The sequence below is a fragment of the Protopterus annectens genome, chromosome 6.part0, assembly GCF_019279795.1.
Source record: "Protopterus annectens isolate FY-2018-M chromosome 6.part0, PAN1.0, whole genome shotgun sequence".
NCBI lineage: Eukaryota > Metazoa > Chordata > Ceratodontiformes > Protopteridae > Protopterus > Protopterus annectens.
The window spans coordinates 1,589,831,757-1,589,846,219 of record NC_056737.1 but is presented as its reverse complement, the minus strand read 5'-3'; the positions used below and the strand labels follow the sequence as shown (position 1 = coordinate 1,589,846,219).

Here is a 14,463-nt window from a genome sequence, read left to right as displayed (position 1 = left end):
GCAGGCATATCTACATTTTTTATGTTGCTGCTATCTTTGCTAGTCCATATTGGCAGATTTTACTGCCTAGCACAAGACCCAACCTTAACAACTTAAGCAGGGAGTGCTTAACATTTGTTAAGGTCGGATCTCATGCCACTGTAGCACTTAATTGATGTCTTTTTCCAAATGTTGTTATTCTTCTTTCGGCTTTTCCCGGTTAGGGGTCGGCACAGCGGAATCCGGTCCGCTAATGATTGGCAGTAGATTTTTACGGTGCCGAGGTGTCAGCTCGATGCCCAAACTTCAATGAAGGCACGCCCATTCTACGCATGTCTTTCGAACTCCACTCTACCGCGGGAGGACATGCAGACTCTGCACAGAAGGTGCTCCAGCCGAGAATCGAACAGGAGAACCTCTTGCTGTGAGGCGACAACACTCCTGCTGCACCACTGCGGCTTATTCCAAATATGGGAACATAATCACTACACATCATGTACTGTACTGCATTAGTGATGCTATTACAAAGAACATAGCACAGGTGTATGGAAACACTCACTGTAGCTGTATGTGTTTAAGCATGATGACTGTTACAGTACTCTGTCCCACCCACTACCTCCATAAGAAGATAGGTCATACAATGGACATGTGCAAATGGTGAATGAGATGTGAAGGAAAATCAGAGGGGGACTTCTTACCCCCAACAGGATCTGCAAAATCTAGTCACACTAGAATGCCAGGGCGTATAACTTAGGTCTGCTGCATTAGGATGGAGGCTTAAATTCCTTCAGTCATATTTTATATGGCCACAGACCACTAAATAACAAAATAGTTTATCCCTTCTTTGGGCATATTACGTCCTCCTTCACCAGCAAAAAAGAACAGAAGATGATGCAAGCTTGACTGCCTGTTATTCTGGTACACAGAGATGCAGTCCCCCCATGTTGTGGAGGAGTTTGTCCACTCCAGGACATGTGCTGAGCTCTGGTAATTGGACTAACAGGGCAGATGTCCTTCAGCTAATTATCATCGACTGTGACATCTCACGGAAGACCGTTTCCTTGGTTGCTTTCACCTCAGGCAGTTGGATTCAAGAGTTACAAACTCAAGTATGCAATGTAACTTGGTATTTTACAACAGAATGGTGTCATCAAAAGCAGATTTGTCTTTCATGCCAAAAGTGGTATCTGCATTGATTCTGAAATAACTTTCTACAGTTGCTGCTGTTTAATGAGGGTGTCAAATTAAGAGGAGCGTGTCCTGCATAGGTTTGTTTATTTTTTATTAACTTATTTGTATTTTGTTAAGGAGGTTGTCACTACTGGAATTAAGCCCATTCCGAGAGGGAACTCTGGAGGAAATGCATGACTAAGTCCAGTTTTGTAAACAGAACAGTACATTGTAAGTAGTTACACACAGGTTCTCCATTAAACTAGAACAGTACATTATAGGAGTAACATAACAAAACTTTGTATACATTTGTAATGCAGTACATTGGAGAAAAATTCTTATAGCTAAATGGTATATTCCTAGATAAATGTCATTTGTACAACTGAGGCTTGATCTGTTATTTTATTATTATCATTATTATTATTATTATTATTATTATCACTGTTATTATTGTCATTATATAGTAACACGCCATTGTATAAGCAGTATATTGTGCAGGTTGCATGATTAATTTGAATATGAAGTTTATTTGAGAGAGGTGAAACATTTCTTACATTAATATATAGATGTAAGAGTGCATTTATTGATATTTTTACATAGTAACGTGTATGTGGAAGGAGATGCAAATTACTTTAAATGTCTGATTAACTGTCTAGATTTGTGCCACACCTGTCAGCCTCTTAGTGGAAGAAATCTGGTGAAAACTTGACAAAATGGGGGGACCAAAGGCCCAAAAAAAAGGGACAGGTTGTAAATATAGCTATTATAAACTTGGAAAGTTGCTAGAGTAACAGAGTTTGTGCTAACATATAATGTTATGTTGTTGTATCTCACCGTAATTCTTGCAGGTTGGGTTCGGAGACGATTACGGCTCCGACTCGGCCGAATACTAAAGCTCGATAGCTTCCACTGGCTCAAGGCTAACCCCTATCCCATGATGCTCTGGGCCACATCCCCAGATTTCATTTTCCGCTCAAGCGATCGAGAAGAGTTCCTGCTGGCTCATTGGCTAAGTACAGGTTTTGTTAGTCTAATTTCTCTCTAAATTCTCTCTTTATGAGAGTTAGTTTTCATGTTGTCTGCATTAGGTCATTGTAGTTAGTTGAAAACCCCCTTCCCAACCCGGTGAGTGTTTCCATTTAACTTAGAGGGCTCTCACTGCCCGTTCAAGTTAGAGGGCCGCTTCCCCCGTGTTTTCCTTGTCCTGTCTGTGTGGAAGTTAGAATCCATTTAGGTTAAAGGATTCTTCTTCTTCTTTCTGCTTAGTGCAGTTAATTAAAAAAAAAAAAAAAAGGTAGTTTCCCCTTATTGTAGTTTGTTGTTCAGTTAAACTGTATATATATTTTTTTTCCCCCCAGTAGTTATGGCCTTGTTTTTTTAGCCACATAATGTTCAAAGACAAGTATAGAGAAAGGGAATCCAAGGAGCATAACCAGGGTTCAAAAAGTGTGATAAATGCACACAAAAGATTTCCCTTATGGATGGGCACACAAGTTGGGTGTATTGCCTCGGTGCCATCCATTTACAGGACCCCTGCTCCATGTGTCATGGCTTCAGTAGCAGGGTGCTCCATGAGCGTAGGAATAAACTTATGGCAAGGGGTTTATTGAAAGGACCTTTTCAGGAAGCTTTAGACAACTCTCAGAGCTCCAAATCTTCCTCCCCTTCTTCAACCCAGTCTAAATCAACCAACCAACCACCTACAACAGCTCCAGTTTCGGAGCCACCAAAAAAGATTGTATCGTCGGAACCGAGGGCTCTCAACTCTGATAGACCTGGAACTTCTTTGGGGCCAGAAGTGTCTATGGAGTTGACAGAAGTATTGAAGAGTTGGTCTCCTTTGTTGGAGCCGAGATCTCCTAGTCTGGATAGAGTTAGATCTCCTTCTTTGTCCACCTATTCTTCGAGGAGTTTATCTGATGAAGATGTGGAGCGGGTGGTGAAGAGATTGCTTTGAACACCAGTCCTGGCTAAAATTTTGTCTCCAGACCCAAAGGAATCAGAGCCATCTCATACGACGCTGGTTTCATAGATTCCTCCTCCAGTCACCCTGGAGTCTTTGAAGCCAGAGAGCTTGGATCCAATAGTAGCGGAACTGTCAGTACCAAGGCCACCTTTGGAATCTTTGGTTCCGACTTTGGCTCTGATGTCCTTGGCTCCTTCCGATGTCAAGGAGTCTAGTAGCTGACGCTCACCAGTCGGGTCCGGGGAGGGAAGTCCATGTAGACAGTCGTCCGATCTGACTCTGCCCCTCAGTGCCTCGGCTAGGTTGAGCTCTGCTCCTACCTCAGTTTCAGAGCCACCTGCTCTGCCTTGGAGTCTCCCTTCTGTCTTCTTGGAGCAGAGGGTTTCCTTTGAGCGGGGGGGGGGGGATTTTGAACTGATGGAGAAAGTGCTGTCTCCTCAGACAGTCCCGCTCTCTGAGCCAACTTCTCGTCCCTCCCAGGTGCCAGTGTCTATCTCGTCACCACTACCCCCTCTCAAGCGCAGAGACCCAGAACCTCAGGAAGCCCATGCAGGTGGCATTGTCTCTTCCGAAACTTCCGAGTACCCCTCTGAAGAGGTCCCTCAGAAGACTGTGCAAGAGGAAGCACATAGACTCCCCTGAGCCTGTCACGTCTGATACCAATTTGGATGAGTAGGAAGGGTCCCCACAGTCCCCCTCTGAGGATGTCTCTTTGCGGACATCCTTGAAATCCTGAAACGAAGTGGTGGCTGGAAGCCCACCAACCCTTCAGAGTACGAATCTGTATACCTGGAGGCCTTTGGGTCTCAACCTTTCACCTCCTAGATGATTCCCCCCATATGACCAACTGTTAGGTGTCATATCCTGCAAGGCCTGGACATCGCCTGATACAGTGGAGCCTATCCTGAGGAGGCCTAACAGATTTATTACTGCTCCCTCAGAGAAGGAATTTTTGACTAAGGGTGTCCCTGTAGATGCGATGGTGGTGGTGGTGGCCACCAAGGAGGAGCTATCGGAGACATCCTCGTCTTTTCATCCCTCTAACAAAGCATCTAGGACTATGGACAGAAATGGAAAATGTGCCTTTTCTTCAGCGGCCTTCACCCTACGGTCACTGAATTACCTTGCACAATTTATGAGACTTCAAAGGGATCTCCTCAAAGAACTTGGAAATACCCTTCAGGGTACCGTAGCTTCGGGGTCCGTAACAAAATATCCTCTCAGCTCTCTACCCTCAATTCCATCGTAAACGCCTCCATGAGACTGATTTTATATGCAGCTGATGGAGCGAGCAGAGCAGCTGTAACAGGAATTTCCCTGCTGAGACATTCCTGGATGAGCCTTTGCAACTTTGCCGAACCCTTCAAGTCTTCCTTCACCAATGCCCCCTTGGATGGTTCGTCCCTTTTTGGACTAAAGGTGAAATATACTTTGACCAGGTGCGAGCAGGAAGGGAAAACCTTATCTGCTGTTGGAGTCTGTTTTTCTGCCCCCTCTAGATCCCAAAGGTCAAAAGGGTGGAAAGATGTAATCTGATGTTGTTAATCTTCGTTCATTCTTTACTGATGGGTTATTGGTTCCGTCCTCGGGACCAAGCCGGCCATATATCAAGCTCGCGTCAGCCAAAAACTCTCGAGCCAAGGTCCTTCCCAGAATACTCTGCTCCCTGTTACCTCAGATCTCATTTGTTGTGTTGCTTTACAGCCGTGTCAAGACACTCTCTTCAGCTAAGTGTATCATTTTTTGAAAGATTATATATCGTTTCTACTTTAAAGTTTTTGTATCCTTAAGACTGTCTCCCTTTAGTCTATATCCCTTTATTCCCCTTTTCTTACCTTTGAAGTAATTCTTCAATACCATCGTTGGTAATCCTTCTTTCTTCTCTCTTCTTACCCTTTTGGGTAGCCTTTCCTTTTCTTTTTTATACTGTTTTCTTCTCCACTTCATTATGTCAGATAAGAAAAGTGTTGGTTTTAAACAGTGTAAGGATTGTGGCCGTAAGTTACCACTTTCCAATGGCCATGACTTGTGTTTATTGTTTGAATGTCTCCCACCTTACTGTGGATCCCCTGTGTGGGATTTGTAGAAATTTTAAGACCAGGACTCTTAACGAGAGAAAGAACAAGTTAATCCTGAAAGGTCTTCTCACTTCTCCTTTCTTTGAGGTTATCTCTGGGTCAGAGGGCTCACCCCCTCCTGCTAAACCCCATAAGAGGCATTCTTCCTCTCCGAGGTCGCTCACTTCATCTCCCTCTAGAGATCGTAGGGAGTCAACTCATAAGAAGGTGAAAATTACTACTACGGCGCTGCCACCTGTGACCCTTTTGACTCCAGGCCAGGCACCACCCCAGTTGATTCTTGCTCCAGCCATGTCCTCCTTATCAACACCAGCACCGGAGTTCCCGGTGCAGACAATTACGGCTCTGACAGTTCTGTTGCAGCCCTTACCGGCACAGTCCATGCAGGTACAGTCCCCTTCGGCACCATTGATGCAATCCCCTTCGGCTCCGAGTATAACGTTACTGTCTTCCATGGTGCAGACACTTTTGGCACCGACATGCTCTTCGGTGCAGTCCTTTTCGGCACTGTCATTGTTACCGGTGCAGGACACCTTCCTCGACGGCACCGTACCCATCGGTACAGACACTTACTTTTACGGTGCAGACACCTTTGACTTCTGTGGCACTGACGTCTGTGCAGACTGCTTCGGCACCATTCTCTTCAGTGCAGACATCCTCGATTCCGGGCTCTGTACCGATCGAATTAGCAAAGACCAAGAACTCTCCTTCCTTGGATCCATTCATTGGTAGCCAATATAGTCCTTTCTAGAAAGGTCAGAATCGCCTTCAGGTTTCTCTATGAGGTCGACCAATTGCTTCTCTGAGCAAGATGTGTTGCGGCTTGTTGACCAGTTGCTGGTGGCCAGAGGTCTCTCTCAACCGTTGAAACCCACGTTCCCTTCTTCAGGTGAAGGTATATCTCCTCAAACTCCAACGTACACATCTCCTTCAACTTCCACCCAAGTATCGAAGCCCATTACTCTGACAGCAGCTTCCCCCCCTCCGACCCCAGTAGTGGATCTCACTTTGGAATTGGAGTCGTCCTTGTTGCCCTTGGTGCACTGGGCATTGGGCTGTTCTCAGATCAGTGGCTGTGCCATGGGGGAGGACATTCTGGGTTCCATGCCAATTTTTTCTATGGCACCCTCCAGGAATCCTCCCTCTCTCACGCTTCACAGTCCTCTTGAGACTCCTGGTCTGGGGGTCGGCTCGTCGGGGTGGAGTATGACCCCGGTTCCGAGGTTGTTGTGCTCTGTTCCGGACTCCCATCACTCCTTGGGTGGACCAGCCTTCCAGGCCATGGAGAGGGCGCTTGCCTCTGCTGCCAAACCCCACACGTCAGAGTCCTCTTCCTCCGTCTGTGCCACAACTCTCACAAGTCACAACTGCCGGACACTGGGCACAAGGGCCTCAAGTTTCTCCTCCTCAAGAGACCCCCTCTTTGCAGTCTTCCCCAGACCCTCCCACTGAGGAAGTACCCCACAAAGCTTCATGCAAGAGGAAGCACATGGACTCCACTGAGGCGTATTTGACTGAAGATACGGACTTTGATAATGGGAAAGAGTCCCCACGGTCACCCTCTGATGAGGTGTCCTTTGGAGACATCCTCGAGATCCGTAGACAGAGGGGTGAGTGGAAGTCCTCTAATCCTTCCTCAGGGGAAGCCGTATTCCTGCAGGCCTTTCGTGCCTGTCCCCCTACCTCCTGGGTTACCCCGCTGGTTGATGAGCTTGTCCAGTGTGCATGGAAGGCTCCTGACACCCTGGAAGCAATACCGTGGAGGCCTGATAAAATCTTATCGCCCCCAGCTGAGCATCCCCAGTAGATGCCATGGTGGTGTTGGTTGCAACTAAGAAAGACTTAGCAGAAGAGAACCAAACTGTCCATTCGCCCAACAAGGAGTCCTGGGCAGTAGACAGACTAGGGAATTGTATGTTTGCTTCATCGACCTTTGCCGTAAAGTCTTTGAACTATATGGCACACTTTACGAGGTTCCAGAGGGATCTTATTAACCAACTCTCTGAAACCTTGGTAGGAGCTGTTTCTGATGAGGTCCGTGACAACATAGCTTCTCAGATAGTCACCCTAGAGTCCATTTCCAATTCTTCCATGTAACTTATTTCTCACGCAATGGAAGGAGCGGCTAGAGTGGCAGGCACAGGTATAGTCACCAGACAACATGCCTGGATACGCCTTTGTGACTATGCAGACTCCTTTAAGGCTTCCTTCATGAACTCCCCCATCAAGGCCGCTTCTTTGTTTGGCCCTAAAGTTAAAGATATGCTGGCAAGGTGCAAAAAAGATGGCAAGACCCTATCTGCCGTTGGTGTCAGACACTCCACTCCTCAACGATTCTACTCCAGAAATCAGAGGAGCAGGAAGATGTGGCGCAGGAAATCACAGGGCTGTTTCTGTGACGCACGTACCGAGTTCTCCCCTAAAGGCAGATGGGGAAACTCCAATGGAAGATGCCCTTTCAGGCAGAGAAGATCCGTGAAACTAGGGTTCCAGAGATTCTTTCTCTGGCCAACCCTATCAGGGCTCCTGAAACGTTGCCTGACTGCTCACCTCTGGAAGCGGTCGGGGGTAGTTTCTCCTTGTACCCTCCTGCCTGGCGAAACATAGCCACCAACTCTTGGGTACAATGTTAATTTCCAGAGGCTATCAGATCCCCTTCCATCTTTGTCCAGCCTCATCCAGAGTATTACCCAACATTCCACCCAGTCAAAGGGAAGCAGCAGCACACGAAATCCAAAAGCTGCTACAAAAAAAGTCATCCAAATGGTCCTCCCAGACCAGATAAGATCCGTTTTTTCCTCAAGGTTCTTTTTAGTGCCAAAAAAGACAGGGGACTGGAGACCAATTCTGGATCTCAGCACATTGGACAAATTTGAAAAAAGAGAAATTCCGAATGTCATGGCTCAGTCTATCCTTCCTCTTCTAGAAGACAATTGGATGTGCTCTGTAGATCTTCAAGTTGTGCATTAACACATAAAAATGGACAAATGCTCAAGAAGTTACCTCCACTTCTGCATAAGAGCCAGTCACTACCGATTTTGAGCACTGCCCTTCGGTCCCTCTACAGCCCCCAGAGTGTTCACCAAATGCATGGCAGTGGTTATCGTTCACTTGCGACTTCAAGGATTCCAGGCGTTTCCATATCTAGACGACTAGCGCCTCACCACCCCCACCAAGCATCTACTGGAAGAAGCCCTGCACTACACTCTCCTCACAGCACAATGCCTGGGAATTACTATAAACTGGGACAAGTCCAATACGACCCCAGCCCAGTCTTTGAATTCATTGGGGTACTGTTGGACACGACAAATTGCACAGCATCTCTTCCGGACCACAGTCTTCAAAGAATAAGGCAACAGGTTCAACCGCTGCTCTGTCACCACAAATCTGCCTCTCGAACTATACTCCCAACTCTTGGAGTCAATGGCAGCCTCGATCACCATTGTTCCTCTAGCCAGATTCCACATGAGGCTCCTTCAGTGGTTACTTCTCACTCAGTGGCACCCTCTACAACATCCTTTGTCTTTTCAGATAAGTTTAACTCCGAGATGCAAGCAAGATTTCCTCTGGTGGATGTCTCGAAATCCCCAACAATGGTCTCGCCACTTCAGCCCCCATCAGCCGAAAGCCACAGTGACCACGGATGCCTCCCTGATTAGGGGGGGGCTATATCAGGGAAACTCGGTCCAAGACACCTGGTCGGAGACAGATGTCCTTTTGCATATCCAAACACCAATAAGACTGGACACTGCTCGAATACCAACTCCTTCTGTTTATTAAAAATAGACATACAAGTGATGAGCGCTGTTTTTTCTTTTGCATATCAATGTCCTGGAACTGAGGGCGGTGCTACTAGCACTGCAAGCATTTCATACCATCCTTCCATCAGGGACTATTGCGATCCAGTCAGACAATATGTCACTGGTCTGGTACATCAACAAGCAAGGGGGCACCAGATTTTGCCTGTTATGCTGAGAGGCCTTGAGAATATGGCAATGGGCGATAGCTTCCAACCACTTTATAATTGCAATGAACATTCCCTGGAGCTCCAACGTGATAGCAGACAAGTTGAGCAGGTGCATTCTACAACTTCACGAGTGGTCCCTCAACCCTGTGATAGTGGCAAAAATCTTTAACTGTTCTATTCGCCTCCCCAACCAACTTCAAGTGCAGCAACTATTTTGCCCTGATCCCCCCCCAGGGACAGTCACTGAGAGAAGCTCTAGTCCACGCTTGGCCCCCGGGTCTACTTTATGCTTATCCTCCTCTTCCCCTCATCTCCCAATTTCCGAAGAAAGCACAGCAGTTGAAAAGCAAAGTAGTCCTCATTGCTCCATATTGGCCTCGACAAGTCTGGTTCCCCTTCCTCTGGCCTCACCTGCTAGATTAACCGTTGATCCTCAATCCATCCCCAATGTTGATCTCCCATCCACAGGGTCTGACTTACCCCAGTCTAACAACCCTGAAGTTGACAGCTTGGTTTCTCCACTTCCAATGATTGCCAAGCAGGAAAACCTCTTGCCCCCAGTGCGCAATATTCTTATTGAATCTCATAAATCATACAGCAGATTAATCTATCTCAATAAATGGAAAAAGTTTTCTCTATGGGGCAGCGAATAAACAGACCCCATGTCAGCCCCAATTTCGGTGGTTTTGGATTACTTATCACATTTTTTCCACTCTGGGGTGTCTGCCTCTACTATTCATGTGCATTTAGCTGCCATTTCGAATTTCCACGTTGGTTTTCAGGATTCTTCACTCATGTCACATAGACTCTGTAAAACTTTCTTGAAGGGGGTTCTTCACCTAAAACCTCCCTTTAGAAAACCAGTACAACCTTGGGGATTTGGCCTTGGTCCTGCAAGCCCTAACAATTTACCCCTTTGAACGTGCATCTTCATGTGATTTAAAATATCTCTCATGGAAAAATTGAAATCACATCGGCCACACGCTTGTCAGAACTGTAAAGCCTTATGCATCAAACCTCCCTGACTTATCTTCCATAAGGGTAGGGTATCACTGAGAACTAATTCTTCCTTTTTACCAAAAGTGGTGTCAGTGCGGTCTATCAACCAATCTGTTGACCTTCCAGTATTTTTTCCTAACCACTCTAACAGGGGAGAGTGTTCCCTGCACTCCTTGGATGTTCATTGGCAAATAGGATTTTATCTGGACAGAGCAAAATCTAACCATAAATCAGACCAACTATTTCTGGCTTTTTCTGGACCAAGACTAGGTCATCCTGTCTCAAATGTTACATTGGCTTCATTGTTGAGAAATTGCATTACCTGTATCTACAACAAGAACAATGTCACCTTGCCTCACAGAGTGAAAGCACATTCTGTAAGGTCTGTGGCAACCTCAATGATATTTGCTCAGCTGCGACTTGGGCCAAACCTCATACCTTTATTCTTCATTACAAATTGGATTTGGCTTCCAAAGGTAGAGCTTCTTTTTGGCTCCATGGTGCTCAGGAATGTCCTTCTATGAGGGCCACCCAGGGATACAGGTAGCTGGGGACTCCATTCATTCTTTACTAATGGGACAAAGATTAACAACATCAGATAAAGAAGTTATGTCTTACCATAACATTCCATCTGTGTTGTTGATCATCATTCATTCATTACTCCCCACCTTCCGTCCCCCTCCGGAGGTTCCTGGTTGATCTCATATACTCCTTTATTGTAGGTCTGTTGTGACCAGAGTTAGTCTACTTTTGTCTGTCAACTTGCAAACTCGATCTGAGGTAACAGGGAGCAGAGCATTCTGGGCAGGACCTTGACTCGAGAGTTTTTGGCTGACGCGAGCTTGATATATGGCCGGCTCGGTTCCAAGGACGGAACCGATAAACCCATCAGTAATGAATGAAGATCAACAACACAAATGGAACGTTATGGTAAGACACAACTTCTTTTTTCTGCAAGTCCCAAAAAGGTTTCTCTGATGCACATGGTGACTCTTCCCCCAGGGGCAGAGAGGGAAGTTATAATGGAAGATGCCGACCTCATGGCAGAGGGGGGTCCTCAGAATCATGGCGACAGAGATATGTTCTCTGACAGGCCCTTCCAGTGCTCCTGAAAATAGGCCCGCCTGCTCTTCTCTGGAGGCAATCAGGGGTCGATTGTCACTCTACCCAAACGCCTGGCAAAAAATCTCCAAAGACAAATGGGTGCAGGAAATTATATCCAAAGACTATTACATACCATATGTTCTTCGTGTTTCACTGTTTCAGTCATTATATTTGGGTTATCTGCTTGCAGTAGCCCTCAGTCGGCCTGATTAACAAAGTCTTGGGTCCTTCGTCGGTTGCTGTCCCTTCTTCCAGGACGTCAGGGGTATAAAACATGCAGCCGACGCCATTACATCAGTCTTTCTTGTCATGCGGTGCCCAAAGCAGAAGCAGTTTGCAAGTGCCAGTCGGCCGACTCCTGAAATTTGCATTTTCAAGTTTCAGAACTGAAGTCTTCAACTAAAGCTAAGTACCCCGTTGGGGAAACTTTTTCTTGCTCCTTACCGATGTCAGTAAAAGTTAATAATTGCATTACTTGTGGAAAGCAAATACCTCACAAAGATTTTCATCCGTACTGTATTCCTTGCCTAGGCCTTGACCACGACGTACCTTGCTGTCGGTTTTGTGCTGTATTTAATCAGCGCACTATCCATCGTCTGTATATTTTTGCCTCTAAATATTTCGGTTCTCGGTTTAATTATCAAGAAATGTCATCGGTTAGCTATCCGACTACCAAAAAAAAAAACACAAAGATAAAGACAGAGACAGGCCGCCGAGCTCCAAAGCTGCCGACGATGCTTTTCCTAAGCCAGTCGCCAGTTCGTCAGTACTCAGGCGCTTTCGCAGCCCCTGATACCCGCTACTTCTGACTTGCAGGCCACTACTGAGACCCATTCGGAGACCGGTATGCCATGAGACGCTTCAACTGTGGAAACTGTGGATGTCTCTACCTTGCATGGGTCTGGTGCCACTGCGCAGGCACCGGCTTCTGAGTGTGTATTCAGGCCTACGAACTTGCATATTAAACCAATGCCTCCTTCTTCATTTAGGCCAAAATCTTGAACCATGCCTAAGAAACAAATGCCCAGGCTGCATGCTCAGGCCTCTATGCCTAAAAAACAAATGATAAGAATAGCTGAAGATCTTATAACTCTAATCAGGGGAAGCCAACATCCCCCTTCTAAGAGACCTAGGACTGAAGTTGTTTATGAATCTTCTGTCCAGGATTCTGATTTTTCTTATTCTTCTGATGATCTGGATTTGCCCTTATGTACTTAATGAGGATTCTGATGCAGAGAGCTCTATTCCCTCTGCTTCTCCGCCAGGGTATTTTTCTTTTGGTGAGACCTTACATGCTCTAAGGGAGCATTTCCTCTGGGAAAGCCAGGATTTTTCTGATTCAAAAAAGAGGCTTAGGGATTTCTTACTCATGCCTCAGCATAGGCTTTTAGCTATACCTCCTGTACTAGACATTGTTGATGATGCCTTTTCAGAATCTGATTTGGCCCCTGATTCTTTGCCTCCTGCTCCCAGAAAACCTGACATATTACAGGGTTCCTGATTCACACAAGGTCTTTTTTAAAAATCCTATTGCGGATCCAGAGACCATTTCACAGGGACCAAAGGGCATTAAGGCTTCTACTGCTAAAAATCCTACCCCTTCTGATAGAGACTCCAGGGTGCTGGATAGATTGGGTAAGAAAGTTTACACTTCTGCAACCTTGGCCACTAGGGCTTTAAACTGCCAGTTTCATATGTTAAAGTATCAACAACATGTCATTGGATTGCTTAAACAGAAAATTGTTGATTCTTGACTGTGCTGAAAGTAAAGAATTACAGGATTTAATGCATTCTGCTCAACTGCGGTGGTGGTGCTGCGGTAGCGTTGTCGCCTCACAGTAAGACGCCCTGTTCGATTCTCCTATAAAGCGTCTTCTGTGTGGAGACATGCGTGAATGGGCATACGTTCGTTGAAGGTTGTACGTCAGGGTTGGCAACTCGGCACGTAAAAATCTACTGCCAATCATTATCGGACCGGAGTTCCACTGTGGCAACCTCTAACCGGGAAAAGCCGAAAGACACAACAATGCATTTTGCTCAACAGGTTGGAAAACATATTTTGCAGTGTGGATTTGATTCATTAGAGGCCTCTTGCAGGGCTGCTGATACTGGGTCTGTGCTTAGAAGGTATGCTTGACTTAAGGAGCAATCTTTGCCTGATCATGTTAAAGCCAAATTGTTGGATGCTCCCTTAAATCAGGACCGCCTGTTTGGCAACAAGGCTGAGGAAGTTCTAAAAAAGATGGAAGATAAAGCTAAATCTATGCAAAGTGTGAAATATTTCTTACAAGTGCAACTTCCAAGATTTAGTAGGCACTGGCCTACTAAGAACTGGTCCTTTCCAGCTCCTTCCAGATCCACTCAAGCCAAACCCAGACACATCAAAAGCACCAGGTTCAGTCCCAAGCGACTCTCAGAACTAAGCAATGGGGTGCTTCCACTTTCAGATCTGAAAATAACAAGACCCCCCCCCCCCCATATGGTATTACCAAGCACTTACCTTTCAGCCGACCCTTTGGGGGGAAAGATTGCTCTTCATGCAAAAAACTGGCAACTCAACCCAGGACAAATGGGTTTTAAATATATCCCAGGGATACAGATTTCATTTCCACACATTGCCAACTCCAAACGGGTGGCCAGACCTGCCCCCAAATCAGTGGGCAGAGGCTCAGAAGCAAGTACATTCCCTCTTAAACATGGGGGCTATTCATCCGGTACCAGAAGAGGAACAGGGACAAGGTTTCTATACCAGACTTTTCCTGGTACGCTGAAAAGACAAATCATAGCGTCCAATTATGGACCTGTCTGCTCTAAACACCTTTCTGGGCATTCCAAAATTCAAGATGCTGACTCTTCACCAGTTACTTCCTATGCTAGGCAAGGATGCCTGGTTGGCAACTCTAGATTTGAAAGAAGCTTACCTGCACATCCCAATCAGGGAATTTTGCAGAAGATACCTACACTTTAAAGCAGGCTACTTGCATTATCAGTTCTTTGCACTGCCCTTTGGCTTGTCACTGCGCCCAGGGTATTCACAAAGTGCCTGGCTTCAGTAATTGCATTTTGCAGCAAAGAAATATTCAAATATATCCATACCTGGACGATTGTCTAATTCAGGCAGAAAACCAGGCCATACTTATAGAACATCTGGAGTTTGTAAAAAGGGTTCTAACTTGTCTAGGGTACACCATAAACAAAAA

The 14,463-nt window shown here is 46.0% G+C and overlaps 1 protein-coding gene across 1 annotated transcript in view; it reads left to right on the top strand.

Annotated features, from left to right (window-relative positions):
* CLASP1 (cytoplasmic linker associated protein 1) overlaps positions 1 to 14,463 on the top strand; it is a 4,127,769-nt gene that overhangs the window by 1,850,437 nt on the left and 2,262,869 nt on the right. The window lies entirely within an intron of this gene.